The sequence below is a fragment of the Zootermopsis nevadensis genome, unplaced genomic scaffold (assembly GCF_977971745.1).
Source record: "Zootermopsis nevadensis isolate Lab colony 2312 unplaced genomic scaffold, Znev_1.0 Znev_ptg000012l, whole genome shotgun sequence".
Classification (NCBI taxonomy): Eukaryota; Metazoa; Arthropoda; class Insecta; order Blattodea; family Termopsidae; genus Zootermopsis; species Zootermopsis nevadensis.
Window position 1 is genome coordinate 1,895,369 of NW_028259144.1, and position 21,320 is coordinate 1,916,688.

Genomic DNA, 21,320 nt, shown 5'->3' on the forward strand with positions numbered 1-21,320 from the left:
TTCTTCGTTAGCTCTTTTTTATCTTCCTTCCCTCATTTTACGGTTCATGGATGTTGTTCGCCTTGGATTAACTGACGTTTCTGAGAATACACGGCGACTATCCCCTTAAACAGCATTAACCAGTTGATCGTTGGAAAGGTGAAGTGATGTGTTTTCTTTTCGGTACGGGCTGGTTCTGATATTCGGCTTTAAACTGTGCACTTCCTCAACTTGAACTGTCGGGGCGAAAGAAACCATTGCACCCCAAAAGACGTGCCTCTCCCCATGTATATTGAAGTTCACAAGTAAACCTGCGAGTGGACGAACTTGTGGGCTGTGCGCTATGAACTATTTTTTCAAGTATAATAACCGTTTTGATTGAAACAATTGATTGCTAACTCGGGCGGGAACTGCGTCCCATCTACGAGGCACTACTGACCCCCACTAATTAAGGCGCCTGTCATTCTGTGACACACAGACGTATTGACCGCAGACATGACAAGACTGCTAATAACAGAGCGATCATCCGGTTAGAAAATCGATGTCTGTTGTGTAATTACTACTGAGCATTAGAAGGCGCATGGGTTGGTTAATCCTGACCCAAGAGACGATACAGAAACTTGTTACAAGTAAAAATTTTCCATTTTCCACAGTGTTTATAATCGTGTGACGAGGTACTGATTCACCATAATTTTTCAACTCTGCTTTAAGAAAGTCCCAGAAAACAAAGGGGATCTGGAAATGAATGTGATACACGCGTTTATGATCTATACTGCGAGAATAAAATTCATATACAAAGGCACATAAGCTGTATTAGATGCGAGTAAGAAAGTCTATAAAAATTGCATGTCCATGTCTCGTCACCAGACTGAAGGACAATCTTTTTATATAAAAGTGAGCTTTTAAAATGTGACAGAGTTCAAATGACTGGTAATGAATCAGAATTGCATTCACGAGGGAATTAAGAACAGACTAAATCCGGGGAATGATTCCCACCACGCAGTTCAGAATATTATGACTCAACGAAGATTGTGTAATAAAAATGTCTGACGTTTTGTACTGGCGCGATAATTGGCCTCTCGCATCAAGGTAGCAACACAGATTCAGGGTTCCTGAGAACAAGGTTCTGAATAGAATGCTTGGACTCAAGAAAAATGGAGTGACTGAAGAAATTCGCGTAAAGATAAACGACAGAATTTGTACTATCCAGCTAATTTTGTTTCGATAATCAAATAATGGAGAATTAGATGTGCGAGGCATGTAGCACGAATGGAGAAGATGAAAAGCGCTTACAGAGTTTTCATTGCAAGGCCTGAACGGAAGGTCGAAACAACTCGGAGGACCTGGACGAAACATAATATTAAAATGGATCTTGGGGAAATACGGATGCAGGTTGTGGATTTGATTCATACGACTGAACTCTGCCTCAAAGAAGAATGGGTTCAACTGTGCCCGTGAATGCATCAGCATGTCACGTGACGCATGCCCGCGGAAGCAGTAAGTCCCCCCGTCCCCCGTTGCATTTGCATTTCGCCCACAGCAAGTGGCCGTTTGCTTATGGCAACCCCAAATGTTCCAGCCATTAGCCGATTACAGAGAATATTATAGTTATGTACAGGACTAATTAAATGGCTGTCTAATCCAGGGTATAAACAAGATAGGAGGTGTTTCTCTGCTAGTGGATCGCGAACCAGTAACTGTAATTCCCGTAGCTGCTGGTTTATTTAGCGATGATCCATCAGCTCACATTAAATTACATCCCCACTTATCGTATGTTCGTATCCCTGTATTTTTACTCAGCATCAAGTTTTCGCAATCTGTTGCTCTAAGTATTTTTCTGGTGGATTAATATTTATCATTTTTTATTACATTGTTTCTCAACAGATGATGGTCTCCTGGGTTGTTACGCTGTGCTAATGTGGGCATATGTTAATGCAGTCAAAATACGTTACTGATAAACAACCCAGAAGACTTCGACCTATATTTTTCTGCATATATTTCTCAACACATACTCCACAACTTCTCAACGCAGGCTTAAGTTTTACTTCGTTGTGACTTTAAACCTTCCCATGCTATGCACGAGTTATGTGACGAAAAACCATTGGTTTCTATTGTCTGGATTTATTTCCTTCTTAAAAACATTCTGATAAATGCGAACGCAACTGTCACATCCCGGCTCTTGGTTAGAACTGCATAGCTCTCGGCCAAGCGCTACAAGAATTTCCCGACATGAATCAGTTACGGCTCCATCCTTTCCTGCCGGGAGCCGAGAAGTGACAGTTACGTTCAACTTTATCAGTGAACGCACTGTAAGAGAAACGTCGGTGTCCGGTGTTCTTTGAACGTTAAAGTGAACTAATCACTTGGCTTTATAGGAATGAAAATCATACATTTCCATGGAAACAAAAGCCTTTCTTTGTTTAAATTCAGCATAGGCTATAAAGAACAGAAGTCCAGAAACGCATTGGGGATCTAATCATTACGCAAAATACGCGCGATAACGAAACATTGCCCTCTTTTCATTAACTATATCAAAGGCGGCAGATTTCAATTTGAATTTCCCACCATGAGGGAGGTGAAGTCAATTCCGTATGTTTATAGACGAGCTGTTACTACGCCCACGATAATTCAAGTGATGCTGATATTTCATTTAGACAAGTATAATTGACGGCGACGGACCACAGATCCAGCGTGAAGCATGTTCCATGGCTACCATACTTCAAACAGAAAATGTGATAAATACTACCACCGTGCATAGTTACCGTGACTGTCTGAACAGTGGCTGAATATGGAGGATTAACCGCTCAAACCCCGTTCTGATAAATCCTGTCCTACGATGGGTTTGCAGACGTTGTATTAACAAAGAATCGGCTACTCATTCACATATATTAGCAGACTTTCTCGTCAATCTCGGGCTATAGCGCCAGGTTTAATAAGATGAGATAAGATTCTGCTCGCATTGTTCTAGATTTGCAAAAATATATTTATTACGTGAGGCACCGCGCAGTTGCACATATAATCTGTCGTCTGAGGCACTGAAAAAGTGTTGTTAAATAAACATAAATAAATCAACTGTAGCTTAAAAGAGAGTATTTGGGATTTCGGACGCCACCGAGTCTCGTGACGCCATAAGACTCGACGCTGGCAGTTCGACGCCGAGCGTCACGATGTTGTCATCTGTTATCACTTTGCTCTCAAACAAACCCAACCTAACCTAATCCAACCTAAACTAAACTAACCCAACCCAACCCGACCTAACCCAACCTAACCTAACCTAACCCAACCTAACCTAACCTAACCCAACCTAACCCAACCTAATCTAACCTAACCCAACCTAACCTAATCCAACCTAACCTAACCCAACCTAACCTAACCTAACCTAACCTAACCCAACCTAACCCAACCTAACCCAACCTAACCCAACCTAATCTAACCTAACCTAACCTAAACTAACATAACCTTATAAAGCCCGAACTAAATTGACCAAACCTGACACAGCGTACCCCGAACTAACTTAACGCAAAGTAACACAAAATGAGCCAGCTTAACCCAATCAACCTCACGTCATCTAATCCAGTCTGGCCTTACTGATTGAAATAGGTTCTATTGTAGTTTGTAGCTTTTAAAGTGTGTTGTTACTATTAATATATTCCATTACCAATAGGTTTAAATGACAGGAAAAAGCTGTATCAAGTGACTGTTCATGAATACCGTATGCGAAATGTGTTGAATTGTTTCTGTGAATAAAAAAAATACCGTCACTGTAACGGGATAATTCAATTTGAAAATGTACAGGCTATGTAGTTGGCCGAGATGTTCGACGCTGCTCTGGAGACTTCGTCGGATTATTCCAGAACTGTAATCTCGAACCCAGCTGAACTGTTAACCCTTACGAAAAAAAAATCTGTTATTTCTAATTAGTGTGGTCACTAATAGGCATAATCTATTTCGTGTTCATTTCGTTGGCGAGGAACATGGCGCCGCTGCGTCGTGACGTTCAAACCTGCAGACATAAGCGATAAGGATGCACTTTGCTGATTATTGTAATTGGTGCATCAGTCAAATGCAGCCAGCGGAGCGATCCTGACGCCATGTAGAGCCACCTCCGCCCCTGAACATGCGTCATGACGCAACACACGCACTTGTGGAAATTATTACGCGTTGGTAAAGGTGCTTGAAGAAAGGAGGAAACGCACGAGCGAAACAGAGAAATCAAAATGGAAGGAGGCGGAAGTAGGAAAGATGGAGAAAGAACAACTGAGGACGAAATTAGCAAACAGGTAGACAGCATAAGCGATGGAAGGCTGAAGCCTGATGCGAAGATGATGAAAGAAACTAAGAAAACATGAAGAAACGGAAAGAAGGAAAGGAAATAGAGGAATAAGAAAAATCTGTAATAACCGAGTATCTCGTTTGTTCATTAGAGGTCACTACTGTCTTACCAGCTGACGTCTAGAAAGCCTAGTCACGTAGTCGAACCGGATCCGACAGTGTGTATAAAAAGCACCTACCCTCTTTATAATTTGCAACTTCTAACTGGAAATAAAGAAAAGACAAGCACTGGCTGTTTCTCCTAATAATGATAAATTCCGTGAACTGCAAACTTTAAGGTTATCTCGTGTCTGACGTGAGATTCGATCCTACGACTCCCTGTGCACGGCACCCACCATGAACAAAATTAGGTCACACATTACCTGTCTATGACATCGACATTACAAGACAAGGAGAACTGAGTTCCGCCCTGAGCTCGTCCATCAATCTGCAAACTTCGTCTTCACTGAAAGCGACTTATCATCTGCTCTCTTTCAATAGATTCTTTCCTGTGCCAGTAATTTGTTGTGTAAACCCGGGGGGGGGGGGGTGTACGTTGCGTGACTTCGGTCACCCGTCCTCTGCAGAGGTGACTTGTGACATCACGTGTGTCCACATCACAGTACTCACAGCAGAAAAGCAAATAATGATGCGAGGCTGGATGAAATTCTCTGAGTGTGTTTCATTTACTTCATGCAAATATATCATCATTACCCAGTCGTAGAGCTTCCTTACAACCCCCCCTCCCCCTTCCCCGGCCTCTCGCCACACCCACCACTTCTGTCTTCCGGTCCAGGAAACAAAAGATTACGAGCTTCAATCTGCAACATTGTGACCTCACATCCGGGGTGACCTCTGAGGTCATACTCCTAGCGGGCCGAGTACAATATTTCAGGTGTTCTTGCAGCAATTAACGTAAAAAAGAAAAGTCTGCAGATGGCACCGGCCATTGTTATCGAAAGGTCACGCAGAGGTCAGCTCATTTTTAATATTAACTTAATGCGGACGGCAGACATGTTGAAGTGTGTTTATTACAGTCTGCATTGTGTTTTGTAACATTATTACTTAAAAGACGCGATGTGCTGGTCGAAATATAACAATCTCAAGGAGAATGAAAAATCTGTGATAAAATCAAAACAGAAAGACTTGCAGGAAGTTGAGGAACGGAGTCAGTTCGGTTACAACACGACAGTTTCGTTCTTGGAGAATCCTGCCCTGCAGAAGAATTGTTTGTGGTACAATCGAGAGGACCGGCCTTCAAGCCTGCCCTAAAGAAAGATAACAATTTCGGTTAACAGCAACATTGGCCGTGACCACTGCCTCGAAACTTCGTCATTTGATAACACACATAGGCTTATCACTGGCAGAAACACAAGTCTCACTAGACGTGTAACAATTCCAGACAACCACGCGTGGCAGTTAAATTTACACCGTTTTCGACCAATCACAGTTCGTGATAATTTGTTACGATTATATCTATAGAAAATCCCCAAGATATTTTTCTGGTCACCATGACCTTGAATAATACAACAAATAGTGCCTCCGCAACGTCGGTATAACTTCTAGAGCTTCGATACTGTGCGATACCTCGAACACGCTATTAAAATGACATGTGTCATTGTAGCACGAAACATCTGAAAGCTTCTGCATGTATTGAAACCGTATAAATTGCATTCACGGGGCTGTAGAGGCAACTACGTTGTGTGTGTACCTCAGCAAAGAAATAAAACAACAAAATGCCAAGCGTTTGTCCTCACTAAATTATATTTCTACGCTTAAGCCTCAGGGCAACGCCTAAGTAAATGCAGTTGGCTACATGAACCGGTAATAGAAACTTTATCACTTCTCATTAGAACCCCTGCTATATACGCAGTAAGTGGTCGCCTGTCCAAGGCCACCGTCGTTCCATCACTTCCGGAAAATCGGTTCTAAGAAAATTACATAAAACTGAACTGTATCTCTTTTGTTCGGATGGGGAAAAAAAAACTGTACATTTTTTCTTTACACCGACAGTAAGTAGAAGGAGATGTCTCCAAAACACTTGTCAGAGAACCGACATTACGCCTCATTAAAAACCCCAACGTTCGTAAAATTTTTCGAAGTACAGGAGATGAGATGTCCTCAAGTTATTTCGCTGTAATTGGCATAATGCGTTATTCATTTACGTACAAACTACAAACCAGGATAACTCAAAGTACTGGCTGCATGCACGACGGACGGGTTTCGATTCCTGCGAACGGCAAAAGTTTTTCTTTTCGCCACCTTATTCAGAACAGGTCAAGGACCCGTCCAGTCTCCCATCCAGTGGGAACTGGTCTCTCTCTGTCCAAGGGCAAAGAGCGGCCGAAGCGTGGACCTAATCACTCGCCTCCATCCATTGCCGAAGTATAGAATCTAGGGAGTTTTAACTCCCAAGTTTCTCGTTCGTCTTTACTGAGTGTTGGTTTCTGTGGCAGGCTGTTTACGAGAAATTTTTGTAAAATTATTTGTAATGTGTTCAGTAGATGGCTTACTTGAAGGACGTTCCTAAGGCCACTGTTGCTCGACATGCCACAAGGTCTTTGGGCGTGGCTCCATACTGCACCCTGCACTTTTATACCGGAACGAGTACAAGCGATGACAGCCTTGAAGCAGTGTCAAAGGACAGTGCAGCGGAACAGAGGAGGAACGAAGAAGGAAAGGAATTGGTGAACGCAGGTGAAGAATGAGAGAAGGCAAGTTAGAAATACGAGAGTAGATACAAGACAAAAAGGAGATGGCAAACAAGATGCAACGATTAAGAACGTAGGGCGAAGTAGAGGAACAAGGAAAGAAGGAAGGAAAATAGAAGAGGACACGGAAGAAAGTGGCAAGGCAGCAAGAGCGAGAAAGGAGGGAAAAGAAAGAACGAGGACCTTCCTCCATTCTGGAGCCCCACTTGGTCCCATCTTGCGTGTATCTCTCAGTTCGCGTCATTGGCAATGCAGGTAACAGGACGTCATGAGCTGCGTGACGCAGGACACTTCCCAGGGTCAGTCGGAATCACTTGGTGCAGACGGGAGGATAATATTAAAAATTGATGGAGTGTTGGGATGTGTACTTGGTGGAACTGGTCCAGGAGATAGTACATCCTGCGGACACTGCAATGAACTTTCAGGTTCCACAAAAGCGATAATTTTATCCTTCAGCTGCTCAACTCAACTATTTATTACGCTAAGCGGAGTCCGTCATAAATCACACCTCTGCTTGTAAAAGTGGCCCATGAAGGATGTGAGGTCAGGAAACCTTCCAAAATTAAATCACTGGAGCGCACCTGTTCTACTTCCTTGCGTGACATCTTTGCTTGTCTCTCTGTCGGCGGAAGTGACGACAAGACAGGTGGAAGAACGCGCATCTAGCCGACGGTTGAAGGTCGTCCGGTTAAGTTACGTTCCTCAGGACCCAGAACCTTGACCGCAGGGTCATACAGTGGGAGCATTAAGCCATGTGCCTTCTGTTTCCGCTTTTCGAAACTACGACGCCCTCAAACGGTAAAGTAGTGACAAACACGCACGAAAAGAAAACTTTCTAAATGAGGAATTAATGAACCGTAACTCCACGGAGCCAGAGTCCTTTTTAAGAAGCTGACAGTCGCTCAGTCAAGTTACAATTTCCCCGCATTTTACAGGCCGTTCATCGCCGTCTTCACAACATCCCTCCACTGGATTCTATCCTGAGCCAGCTGAATACAGTGCACAACCTAATACACTATTCTTTGATCCATTTTAATAATATCATCTCTGGACTCCCAATCTGCCGCTTCCTTACAGATTAACCAGCGAAAATACTGCAATCGTTTTGATATCCCTCATGCGAGCTACGTGTCCTACCCATGTTATTCTCCGTGAGTTGACTCGAACCGAAGTGTCCCAATCACCACATACGTCAGTCACAAGGCACATTTGCGTCTTCATTAACTAGCCGAAAATCAAGTTTCTCCAGACCTACGCTGATACGAACGTTTCCATCTTTTTTGGAGTGCAGAACTCACCCTCACGTTTGTGACAGACGGTGCACAAACTGTAACAAAGATGCTGCAGACGTGACGGCGAAATGGACGAAGTACTTCATAGAACCAAACTTTATTCGTGCTGGTGTTCGACATAAGACAATAAAACGGAACGTGACAAGAGCGGGCAAAGGGTTCCTTCGCCCTTGCATGGAGTAACCGATATCTTCCAGATAGGCCGACACGCCCTCTTGGTGTTCCGGGAATAGATAGCGGGACTCAGCGCTCTGATAACCGTCTGCAGTTATACACGTAGGCTACAAGGACTTTGATCCAAATGGAAGCATGACCAGCTGTAGCAGTTCTCAGGTGTGGACGCAAGATATTATCACGAACAACAAACAGAACCAGTACGGAAAGTGAACTCCGGTGCGGAGTATCGCCTTAAAATAGGCCAAGAACTGCCCCCCCCCCCCCATTCTATTTTCCTGCCTGTCTCCATTTATTAATTTATTCGTTTTACGAGTATTATATTTGTTTATTTTAACCGTCTAATCACAATAAAATATTTATTAAATATTAAAGTACAATTGATCTAGAAGAGGATAACTTTCCGATATTTAATGGACATCTGACGAAGGATTGCATTTAAAATATTACATTTAAATTTATATCGATTATACACCTGAAGGTGGTTCATTGAAAACCGAAACATGTCGTGAAAATGATGATGCTCTAATTGTAAATCGAACATTTCGATAGAAAGAGAATCATTTTAATATATTTTAATATATTTTAAATATTTTAAATATTAAATGTTAATTATAGTAATAATATTTTAATATTTAATAAATATTTTATTGTGATTAGACTTTTAAAATAAACAATTATAATCATCACAATATGACGCAATAATATCACCTCATGAGTATTATATTTAAAAGTATATAGTCTTCTTTCGTTTCCACGGTAACTCAAGAGAGTTTTCATATTTGGAAAAGAACAAACTACAGTTTTACAGTATCCAAATACGAGGATACATGACCCGTTACTTTTTAATAACAAAATACATTTAATACATATATTTATTTTCACAGTATATGTATTTGATCCAACACAAACATGACGCACTTAAGATACAAAAAAAAAATACATTTAGTTTACGACAATGATGAGGTAAGTTGTTCCTACGCCATGAACTGTCTGTTATATATTTCAGCGTCCATTTACATAAACCATGATTGCTTTCAGTGTTTTGCCATTCCATTAGAACGGCCTCCGAGGTTCAATCAGAACGAGAAAATAATATTTGCGTGTGTATAGCAGCACCACAAGACTCTTAGCAAAAAAAAAATGGGGTAATGTCGCCATCTCGCGTGCATTAGAGGGATATGAACCTTGAACACTTTATAATGAAATATAACACATTCAGAATAACGGGACGACAAATTATTGTTCAATGATTCGTTGAGAATCACTCATCATATCGCAGGATCTATTTATACGTGGGGAGAGCTAGAGTGGCATAAGGCACGCAAGTCTTGTTATTATTGTACGAGGGTTAAATTTATAAAACTGAAATCCCGTCCGAGTAGCAAACACCACTATAATGATCCTTATCTTTTTTGCTGAATATGATTTGCACACCCACGTCACAGGTGGCATACGTGACGTTGCACGAGACCGCGTGACCTTCATCACAACCCTATAAACTGTAACCATTTGGTTTACCATGGGTCCTTACCAGGTGTTGGAGACTCTTGAACCATTCCGTATGCCAGTACATAAAGTAATATGATAACTTATAATAATATTACGTTCAATATTTTATAAAATAGTGGAAATGATCCGTTGAAATTCAACGGGCGATGATTTGTTTCGTGATTTGACCACCTAGACCCTCTTTTATTCCTTTTAACCTTTCGTACTCTATTCCCATCTTAGAGGTCAGTACTGCCGCCATGTTCATTGATATAGCTTTCACCGAATTACGAAATCTGAAGAAAAAAGTTGGCCTTAAATGTCACAAAATTAATTTCAGAGTTCCACGTAAAAACGAAAACTGGTACGAAAATTATGGGGGCACACACACCTTCTGACGTGATGTAATGAATTCATGAGTTGCTTTAAAATTAAAAATGAATTAGCAACGTGAAAACATCGTTGCCGTAGATTTAAAAAAAAATCTTTGTAAAAGCTTCGCTTATGCTAGCCCGCAAAACAAAGGTGTCAGAGAAGTTGCCGCATAATTGCGGGGAAATATAAACTTTGGTGCGTCACCTACAAATATTGTTCAGTATTATTCTTCGTCTAAACGTTTTACATGATTAGAGCCGTACACTTAAGACGGCACGCGTTACAAATCCCTGTTTCAGTTACATGAGTTACAAAAATATCCAACTAAACGCATAACTGGAAAAGATATGGAAGTAATGTTTGATACCGTTTACAAAAACTTACTACCCAGAAATATGCCTGAAGCGACTGAGATAAATCTGAAAATCACGATGTCCTGACGACCAGATTTGTTGAGCATCAACTTACATGAAAAACATTCGACTTTCAGGCGGTTAACCGCCTTTTTTCACAGAGGGTTTCTTGGTTTACCTCAGTCCCTTCAAATTTATTCCGGAATAAAACCTTTAAATAGACCAAGTCCCGTATTTTCCACATCCTTTCAGTTCCCTGCCCATATTATCTTGTCGTTTCAATGTCTTATAGCCAGTCACGGACTTTGATGGTCGAAGTGTAAGAGTTAGTTATGCCACTATTTCTCCTGCTTTCAGCTGAGCAATGATCCCTGTCCACAATGTCAGTAAGCAATCCTTTTGACTACGTCATAACGAAAAATATAAAATTGACTGATGCGCTGCGTTCCCATTTAAATAGCCGAGGGCTGTGTCGTTAGCAGACTCTAGTGGCCACAACTTCCAGTCCGATAAACTGACGCCAGGCGTCGCTCAGTGGCGTGCAAGCCACAAGCATTATTTATTTATGCTTAGATTCTCCCAAACCAAAGTAACTTCATGGAGTACAGAAACTGATATTACGTTTAACTATTCACAAAATTAAACAACGAAAGTTCAGTGCCGTGTTTACTACAGTCGGCCAATGGTCCCTACCTGAGTCAAATACATTAAAATCCACACCTTCCCACACTGTTTGCTTAATACGTCTTTACGCCCAAGTAAGTCTCTTCCCTTCAAAATTCCCTACAAAAATTTTGTATGCAATCATTATCTCCGTCACGTGCGATACACGCCGCGTCCACATGATCCTCATCCCTGATAGAGGCGAGGAGAACAAACTACGAATTAATTCTCTTCAAATCATCGCAAGGTACTTGTTTCGAATGTGGTCCAGCCGTGCATCATCTGATTACAGGTGGGAACCGACGACAAGCTATGACAGTAAAAGAAAAATTATGCCTGTTTTGAAACTCAAGATATAAAATCGTATAGAAATTGAGGTAATGAGGACCTAAGCAGCTTCTTGCTCCGGCCGCTACACCCCCGTTACCCCATCTGACTCATATCATATCATATTCTTAACTTTGATCACCATGAAGTTACCTACGTTTAATTAAAGAACTCGAAAAGTCGTCTGAATACAATTAACTTTTATATCATTTATTTAAAGACGATGTCAGCAGCCGAGACTATAGGAATTTTACCATCGAACGTCATGAACAAAGACAAATTAATCTGAAATATTTTCATCACTCAAGATACCATTCTGATGTTTGCCTGGAGTGACTGAGGAAAAAGTACATAAAGGTTGGTCGGTCTACGAGCCCTAGAGCTCAACCCCAGACCTCTCGAATACGAAGTGAAAGTCATAACATCACTCATCCGCGGATTCGAAGTCTTCAGTATTTCACACCTTATTTCTGTAATATCCATTTTAATATATTCCTCCCACCTATGCCTGTGTGTTCAAAGAAGTTGTCTGTTCCCAAGTTTCCGGACCTACAATTCGCATGTATTTCTCCCCCCACGCGTGTTACATGCGCCACGAATCTCAAACTCTTTGATTTAATTTCCCTGATACTTGGCGTACCTCGCTGTCATTCCTATTACAGAATCATCATCATCATCATCACGAAGTTTACACGCCACGGGCATGAGAGCAAATAATTGCCTGGAAGAGCCAAGTACTTTCCGCTGCTGAGTTAGTTGGGGTGGGGTTTGGGGGGGGGGGGGGGGGTAGTATAAAACAGAGTTGTCGGGATGACCACAGTCTCTTTCGCATGGCTTGTTGGGGGTTGCTGCTTACAATAAAATATCGACGGCCTGGTTTCCAAGACAACAGCTGTCTGTAATTACAAAAAAAAAAAATCAATGAGCTATGTATGACTTCCAATTTTAATCTGCAAATGTCTTATTAGTCTAATTGAGGATATCAGTTTATTCATCCATAAATCACCCATCCATGCATTAAACAGTTCATTATTTGGAGGTGCACGAGTATTAAAAAGAGAAGGAATGGTGAAATTTGACGTGCGCGTAAGTACAATACCAATAGAACGTACAGGGGACATCCCCCTAAATTTCATTTTATCAAGCCTCCTGCTCCTTGTAAGATTAGATGTTTTCAAGGAGGTAAGGATGCTGTTGTTGTTATCCAAAACGCTGGCATCAACCCACGAGCCTATGACGCGCCGAAACCCCGAAGACCACCTTCCTCCTTTATTTCCTTGTGGAAATAATTATATAGAGGTTCATAACTTATAAGATTCGAGACTTTCGCGGCGAGTATAATCAATAAAATCTTCTCGGGTAATCAGCCGCGTTAACTGGTTACCGCAGTAAATCGACGTTTCGGGGACAGAGTTTGTTCCCGAAACGTCGGTTTACTACGGTAACCATTTAACGCGGCTGATTACCCGAGAAGATTTTTATAGATTTATAACTCTTTATGAATTTCTGATTGGCGATTAAATAAACGTTTATGAACGAGTAGCCTCTAGAATCTAGAAAAGCCCTAGAATCACAAATAAGCAATAAATACGAACGAAACACGAGCTCAATTAACTTGCTTGTACGTCGAGATACCTGATGATTGGCCTCGGCATATGTAATTTTCACTGCGGTGTAAGACACAACACGAAAAAAAAACGTACAGCCTACAAAATGAGAATAAAAATGCACATGTCTACAACAATACTTCGAAAAATGTAGGATACAATATTTAAAACAAATATCAATTTCCTTGTTCATTATTACAGGTAACGCCTGGAACACAAGCGATAATTATCGGTGTTTCGTGTAATTAGGGCGTTTTTACGTTTCCACGACCGTGGAAAGAAGACACTTGTTTGGAAAGAGGGTGGAGAGGCGAGTGCTCAGTATGTTACAAATCGCGTGCCACTGGGGGTGGTATAGCTGATTTTTAAGGGATGATAACAGACACGCGGAAAAGATCCTGCAGGAAGGAAACAGGAAGGAAATGATTTGTACTGTCGATAAAAAAAAATGGACAAGCATGAAAATCTTATCGTGGGGTGCGATCAGGTAGTGAAGCTGGTTCGTGTATTGTGGAAATTATTTGCTACATTTTAAACAAAACACTTTCGGCTGTCCGCTGCAAATGTCTAGACCGAATGATTATTTGGCGACATAACGATGCTTCTTCAACCACAGAAGACACAGAGGGTACAATGTCAGAATGACTAATGAACTGAAAACGAGGTGGAAGGAGTTTGTCATTCTGACTTTGATTGGAACAAATGAAAATAAGAAGATTTCCGTCTTCTGGGTTGTTGCGCCGTGTAGTCTGGTCGATGTTAACCAACGTTTCTGAGGTCATACTGCCTCCGTCATCAGGGTGGCAGTATGACCTCAGAAACGTTGGTTAACATCGACCAGACTACACAGCGCAACAACCCAGAAGACAGAAATCTTCATACTCTGATGACGGAGGCAGTATGACCTCTGAAACTTTGGTTAACATCGACCAGACTACACAGCGCAACAACCCAGAAGACAGAAATCTTCATACTCACCGCTGTGAGAACCTCAAGTCTTACAAATGAAAATAACTACAAGAAAGTTCAGTGTTGCCAACCTCAATATTGCGACTTTCAGAAGAGGACGCTGCTTACCATCATCCAGTTTCGATTATTGTAAAATATATAACATATTCTAATCGCCTGGCCACAGCACACGTGTGAAGCTATATAGCGCCACGCAATCTCGGTACATATAAGTGCAACTAATATTTTAAGTTCGTGTTGACCGCTTGCACTGAACTCTATAGCGAATGTGTGTAAACTCATGAGCACGCCGAGTGTCATGACCATACACCACAAAAGGTCATTCTGCTATCACCTGAATCAATCTCCGGTCTCTAATTCCCCAAACACAATTAACTTGTCTATCAACTAACGCATTACATATGTTTCTTGTTTTAATCGCCGTGTTTTGCTTATTTTTTCTACGAAATTGCCTCTTATCAGATACACAAATCTTAACTGAAGTGTTGTTAGGATAATGGCCTAGTGTTTCATGCAGCAACCGAGAAATTCAGACATGCATTACGAAAAGAGAAATGTGGCTTACACATATTTCAGGCATGTGGTTATTTAGATATCTCTTTCGAAACTCTGTTCAAAGAGGTCGCTACACTCTTAGCGAAAACTCTTCACGTTCTAAAGTCCCGGAAATGAATTATGACGCAAAAACCTATTTCTTCGTTCATATTTTCCAAGAGATTCAAACTGAGAGCAAAACTAATTACATGATGTTGTCTTCTACGATGTTGCGCCTTGTGGTCCGGTAGAAATTTACCAGCGTTTCAGAAGATGATGAACGAAGCAGCAAGCACTTCGATAAACATTTCAGAACACTCATCTTCACGCAGATTGTGATCTCCTGATTTATCTCGCCTTGTCGTATAGGCAGTTTCAAACGACAGGTTTATCAGGAATGATGGTTGTCATCTGGGTTGCAGTGCTACAACCCAGAAGACCATAATTCATTTGAAAGTACTTTTGCTAATTACAACTAATACCTCCTAAAAATTTGTTTTTTTTTTTTTCATGACCTGAAATTTTCATCCAAGAAAGTAAAAGTGCGTAAAATAGTGTCGGATACTAGCTTATTGTAATGACAGAGACACGTTTTAAAAACTTTTAGAAAAACACAATGTGGATTATCAGGTTTCTGGGCAGGGTACAATTCGAGGGGGCGATTCGTAAAGACAGGCCATAACGTCTTCTGCAGGTGTACAGCTGCATGGCAATTATAGGACCTTACCCAACAGCGACCTTTCTGCACCCTACTGGACCACGACAGGTGGCTGCTTACAGAGGGGACACGATACAAATAAGAGCTACCTGCACTGGAGCTACAAAGGAAGTCACGTGATACTTGCCCTGGTGGATTGGTAACTTTCGGCTTTTAAGGAACGCGAAGTCTCATCACCGTGCTTTCAAAAGTTCACCGTTGGACCACGAGCCATTTCAACCAAGTCCACATCCTCACATCGTATTTGTCTTAGATCAATTTTAATGTTATCTCCTCTCTACTATGTCCAGGTCACCTGAGGATTTTTGACAATGTTTTATATGCATCTCCGGTTGCCCTAATTCGTGGCATGCACTTACAAGCTCATATGACGTCACAAGCCAGACTTCCATAGACATCATTACGCAGACTGTCTTCCGAGACTCTCATTTAAGTACGATCTCGTTGTGTGAAACTTACAAACCGCTTCTGTAGTCAACTCAAGTTTTATGGTAACCATTCTAGCTGCTTGTATTGACGGGAGAGGCAACTAGACTCTTGTCTTCCTTTTCATAACAAAGCACCGGCAAGCTCAGACAGATGACGGTTCAAGATGTTGCCATGCGTCACAGCCCTTGGACCGGACATCCATACTGTTTCGGCTACAAGACTACCAAATCTCAACTGGGCACAGAGTTAACTCACGCCAATCGCCCTAACAAAAACCTCTGTAACATCGAGAAACGTCTACCAGACCACAAGTCGATGGAAGTCACAAAACAGCAATCTTCTTAAATCCAATTGTTTGTACGTCTCGTTGTTGTGGTGCCCAGAAACATGGACAAACATTAAAGCTTTAAATCAGTTAAGGACAACCCTGTCTTCGCTTTTACTATATTAAAACTTAAGGTACAGCAGGAAAAAACAGTGACAATATAAAGGTGGCTTAGCTTTGCTTGAGCGACTGAAATTCTCACCCCCCCCCCCCCCCCGACCACGTTTACTGCATAAATGTCATAAAAGATTTGACCATACGTTTTCCGACTTCACACTCAGTCCTCCCTATTGAACCTCAGAATCGTAAAGATCCACCCGCGACATCCTTACAACATAGTAGACGGACCAGGCTTTGATTCCGGGCAGAGTTTATCTCTCACCACCCATCAATGTGACCAAACCGGCTCTGAGACACCAAGAAGTTTTCTACCCAATGGCAAATCGATTACCTTTCTCCGGGGTATACTGCGTTCCAGCGTTTTTGGCCGCTGAACTTTGTGAATTAGAACCTCGGATCGAGTCACTTACCAGAAGATTGATGGAAGGAATGGCGGCAGGCAGCGTACAGTACACTCCAAATAAAATATCGTCACGGTCTGTAACAAAGGAAAGTCGATTTTACTACACTACAGATCACTAGAAAAATTAACACTGCAGAGAGTATTAGATATTTTATCTTCTTCACAACTCTTAGGTCCTCTTAAAATTCTTCCACGCCTCAAAGACCATCGCTTTCTGACATCACTCGATTCATCATTACCGCAGCTGCTGTATACTTCATTGTCTTCAATTATATATATATATTAAATATATTAGTGACAAAGCGGGACTAGGAGTGACTCGAATGACCTTGTAAATTTTAAAGGATTCTATTAGGCAAACCGTCCGACTGATATTGTCGTGACCTTGATATGGAGTTGACCTGTCCGTGACCTCAGACTGACATGAGTATTATCACTCAGATTCCAGCAGATCGTCAGAAATATGCTTTTGAACAAATGACCATGAACAATTTAAAGCCATCTATACGGAAAACCCCGGGACTTATATTGTTGTATCTATGTTCGTGTATCTTATTTAAAACGTGAAGATACCGGCAGATACAGAAATTTGGTGTTCATATCGGTTTTCTATTAAAAAAAAAAGCTTCATCGTCTTGAGAACCTCAAATTTAATATATGAAACAGATAATTTACAGTTACCACTTGGCAGAAGAACTCGCGATGTAATTAGGATGTTGCGCTGTCCAGTCTGATAGAAACTGGCCGACGTTTCAGAGTTAATCACCTCTGGTGCGTTCGGTAGAAATCTGGTTTCAATCGCTGCGAAGGTGTTTTCACAGTTTGCTTATTGCATGAAGAAAGTTTACAAATTTTATACTTCCAATTAAGTTTTACAAAAGATAATGGTGCAATACATTGTCAGCAGTAAAAATAGATTTATTCCAGTCAACTTCGACGGTTCATGTGCTGAAAACTTGAAACTACTTCAGAAATATGACAAACACAGTTAGAAAAACACTGGTATGTAATGCGATCAAAATTCTACAGCCACATTTGTTGGGAGAAACAGGATTTTTCAAATTTCCAGGAACCCGTCTCAATTCTACGATACGGTAAGAAGGAAAACAAGTGACCTTATCGGAGTGACCTCACACATTTCGTGACCCTATGCATGTTATTATTACGTCACAACGCCATCTTCTAGAACTCCGCGCATGTGCAATGGTGAGGAAGATAGAAAAATAACGAGATATTATGATGTATTATTATATAAGCAATAGTAATAAATTCTTGGAAAATGTGGCAATGTTAATCTACACCGGAAAAAAAGGAACAAGTAACAAAGCTGGCAACTCTCGACGAGTCTGCACGGCGCTAAACCCCAGAACAACAACAACAACAACATTATAAAACTAGAAGTTTATCTCTGGTTCTGTATGGATCTTAAACTTTCTACTCTGGTGGATGAAGATATATTTAAGGTGTTTCAGAGCAAAATACTAATTAAAATAAAAAGGAAGTTTTGTAATTTATATGATTCAAATAACACTGTCCCGTGATCCCAGTTAATTCGACAAGTAAGCCATACGGTTGGAACACTTAATAAAAAATAGCACTCTCGAAACCAAACCACAGTTAGTAGGATAATATTAAAAATGGGAGCAACTGAAATACATTGAGAGAATATCATCTGACACGTTCTGTCTCGTGATATATTGTCCAGTGCAGAGCTGCTGTGATAAAGACGGTGAACAAGTGATTATGTAGGAACAATTAAACTCAACGTAAGGAACCATTCATCTGGTCAAAAGTACCACACCTCTTATGGAATCCGAAACTTAATTATCAAGCCCACACAGGCCTATACCATTGATTCCATTCTAGTTCCCTGAGATATTTTAACAACATTCTGCCGTCTACATGTAGTCTTCCAAATGATCTCGTGCCTCCAGGTTTCCGACTAATACTTTATATGCATTTCTGATCTTGAAGATATCCGTCTTCTGGGTTATTGCGCTGTGTAGTCTGGTCGATGTTTACCAACGTTTCAGATGTCATACTGCCTCCGTCATCAGGGCGATGAGTATGAAGATTTCTGTCTTCTGGGTTGTTGCGCTGTGTAGTCTGGTCGATGTTTACCAACGTTTCAGAGGTCATACTGCCTCCATCATCAGGGCGATGAGTCTGAAGATTTCTGTCTTCTGGGTTGTTGCGCTGTGTAGTCTGGTCGATGTTAACCAACGTTTCAGAGGTCATACTGCCTCCGTCATCAGGGCGATGAGTATGAAGATTTCTGTCTTCTGGGTTGTTGCGCTGTGTAGTCTGGTCGATGTTTACCAACGTTTCAGAGGTCATACTGCCTCCGTCATCAGGGCCAGACTACACAGCGCAACAACCCAGAAGACAGAAATCTTCATACTCACCGCTGTGAGAACCTCAAGTCTTACATTTCTGATCTTCTTCACGCATGCTACATTTCTTTCCCATCAAGTTCTCATTACTGAAATGTCTCCTGCCTCCTGAAACTACTCTCTGTCTCTTCATCCGTCTCTTTCTTGTTCTTCTTCGATATCTCCTTCATAGCATGAGGCACATGATAATCATTAAAAGGCGAGAATTTTAACTAGAAGGAACGCTGGAAAAGAACTGTAGGACTGGAACATAACAAACAAACAAACACGTCTAAGAGGAAGACTGTATGTCTAGACGCCAAATGGCGCCAAAACATGGAAGGTAGGATTGACATAATGGGTCTGCTGCTGCCTACCTGTTTCATGATTTTCTATTTTATCTGTGAAGTGTGTGTTTTTTTTTTTTTGCGTTAAGCCTCTTTTATTTTCATTTATATCTTTTTCTACTTTACGACCAACAAATTTAAACCGACGAAGAAAAATGAAATCACATTCGCACGTTCCCATCACAAATACAGTCGGTTCATTCCAACACATCAGATTTTCGAAACGGCACAAACCCTAATTCTAAAACTCAACATAAACTCATATTTATTTGTGTAACCTCTGGTCATTTAAAGACGCTTATTCGCTACAAACATTTCATAATACCAAGTAAAAATGGCAATGATTAGTTTAGGTCATAGATATATATAATTATTATCTTAGGTCCTTTTTCCAGGAAAATGCATAGTTATTGATGTTTCATGTATGGTGGTGTGGAGGTATAGCTCCACCTTATCCTCCGCACTAGAGAGCGATGAGTTGACAGATTCAATGTCCTTACTACCCTGTCGGTGGAAAGAGTTCCTGGTACTTACTGAATACGGAGGTGGAAAGACCCTAGAACTAGTTTGCTACCCCTACCGAGAATTGAACCCCGGTCTTAAAGTAAAGCAGGCCTCATTACGTCGCCCACTTCATTTCTTGTTACATAGTAAATAAGGAACTCTGACAAATAGCGTACTGCAGTACCAGGGAATCGAAATTGAAATTCACAGAAGAACATCAGTGTTTTGTTTGTATGGTGTGTGTACTCGCTCGCCTTCAGTATCGTAGACAAGACCAGAAGCTGCTTCACGTACACAGCATGTGAAATAAAAAAGAGAATGGGGAGGGGGACCCGTGAGGGGAATAACAATGTTCCTGGATCACCAATGCACCGTCCACGCAGCGCTGCCGCGCGTTGAAATCACTGCAGTACGTTTCGATTTATGGCTGATACTTAACAGCAAAACTTGTCCTTGGATTTTCGCAGACGGATCGAATGTTGAAAATTATCCAGAGTTTTGGCAAACACTGCAAGCTGATGTTCAGCGTGGACATGAAACAAGGCAATGAACCTCCTGGTTTCATAAAAGGCAATGAATTTCTTAACGAGTTTACGGGCTGGATAGAGACTCTATTCTAAGGACCTCTGTCCAGTCTAATATTTCGCACAAGCTATAATACGAGGCGCGTCCTCAAAGTAAGTTTCCCTGGGGCCGTTTACAGAAACAAAACACAATTTCATGGAAATGTTTATTGCAACAGATACAGCAAGTGTCCAGCTATTTTTCAACATATTCGCCACCGGAATTGAGACATTTGTCATACCGTGGGACCAACTTTTGAATACCTGTGTCGTAGAAGTCTGCCGCCTGGGATTGAAACCACTGTGTGACAACCATCTCCGTCTCTCTGTCATTCTCAAAACGCTGACGCTGACCGGACAGGAATTTCTTGAGGTGTAGGAAAAGATGGAAATCACTGGGAGCGAGGTCCGGGCTGTAGGGTGAATGATTAAACACCTCCCAGCTGAACTCCTGCAGGAGACTTGCTGTCCGTCGAGCCGTGTGCGGCCTAGCGTTATCACTGACCGCACTTCACAGTCGGCGGGAGCTGGAATAAGAACCTCCATCTTCAACAGCTGCAACGATGCTACTGTGAGAACGCGGGAAGTACCGTTAGTGCATGCGCCATGCTACGTCATTGCTCTATCACGTACGCACAGTCGCTTCGCTCAATATAAGGTTTGCTAGCTGTGGGACGAGTGGGAAACTTAATTTGTGGACGCGCCTCGTAGACCATTCAGTGCCAAACATCCTGCCATAGACATGTTTCGAAA

The 21,320-nt window shown here is 41.5% G+C and overlaps 2 protein-coding genes across 7 annotated transcripts in view; one reads left to right on the forward strand and one right to left on the reverse strand.

Moving 5' to 3' along the window:
- LOC110840254 (putative E3 ubiquitin-protein ligase sinah) overlaps nt 1-21,320 on the forward strand; it is a 516,698-nt gene that overhangs the window by 461,947 nt on the left and 33,431 nt on the right. The gene's annotated exons all lie outside the window — the stretch shown is intronic.
- LOC110840259 (uncharacterized) overlaps nt 1-21,320 on the reverse strand; it is a 341,537-nt gene that overhangs the window by 54,030 nt on the left and 266,187 nt on the right. For both annotated transcript variants that reach the window (XM_087348182.1, XM_022085154.2), the window contains one exon: nt 16,789-16,856. The gene's annotated coding sequence lies outside the window, so the exon portion shown is untranslated. The remainder of the gene's footprint in view (nt 1-16,788; nt 16,857-21,320) is intronic.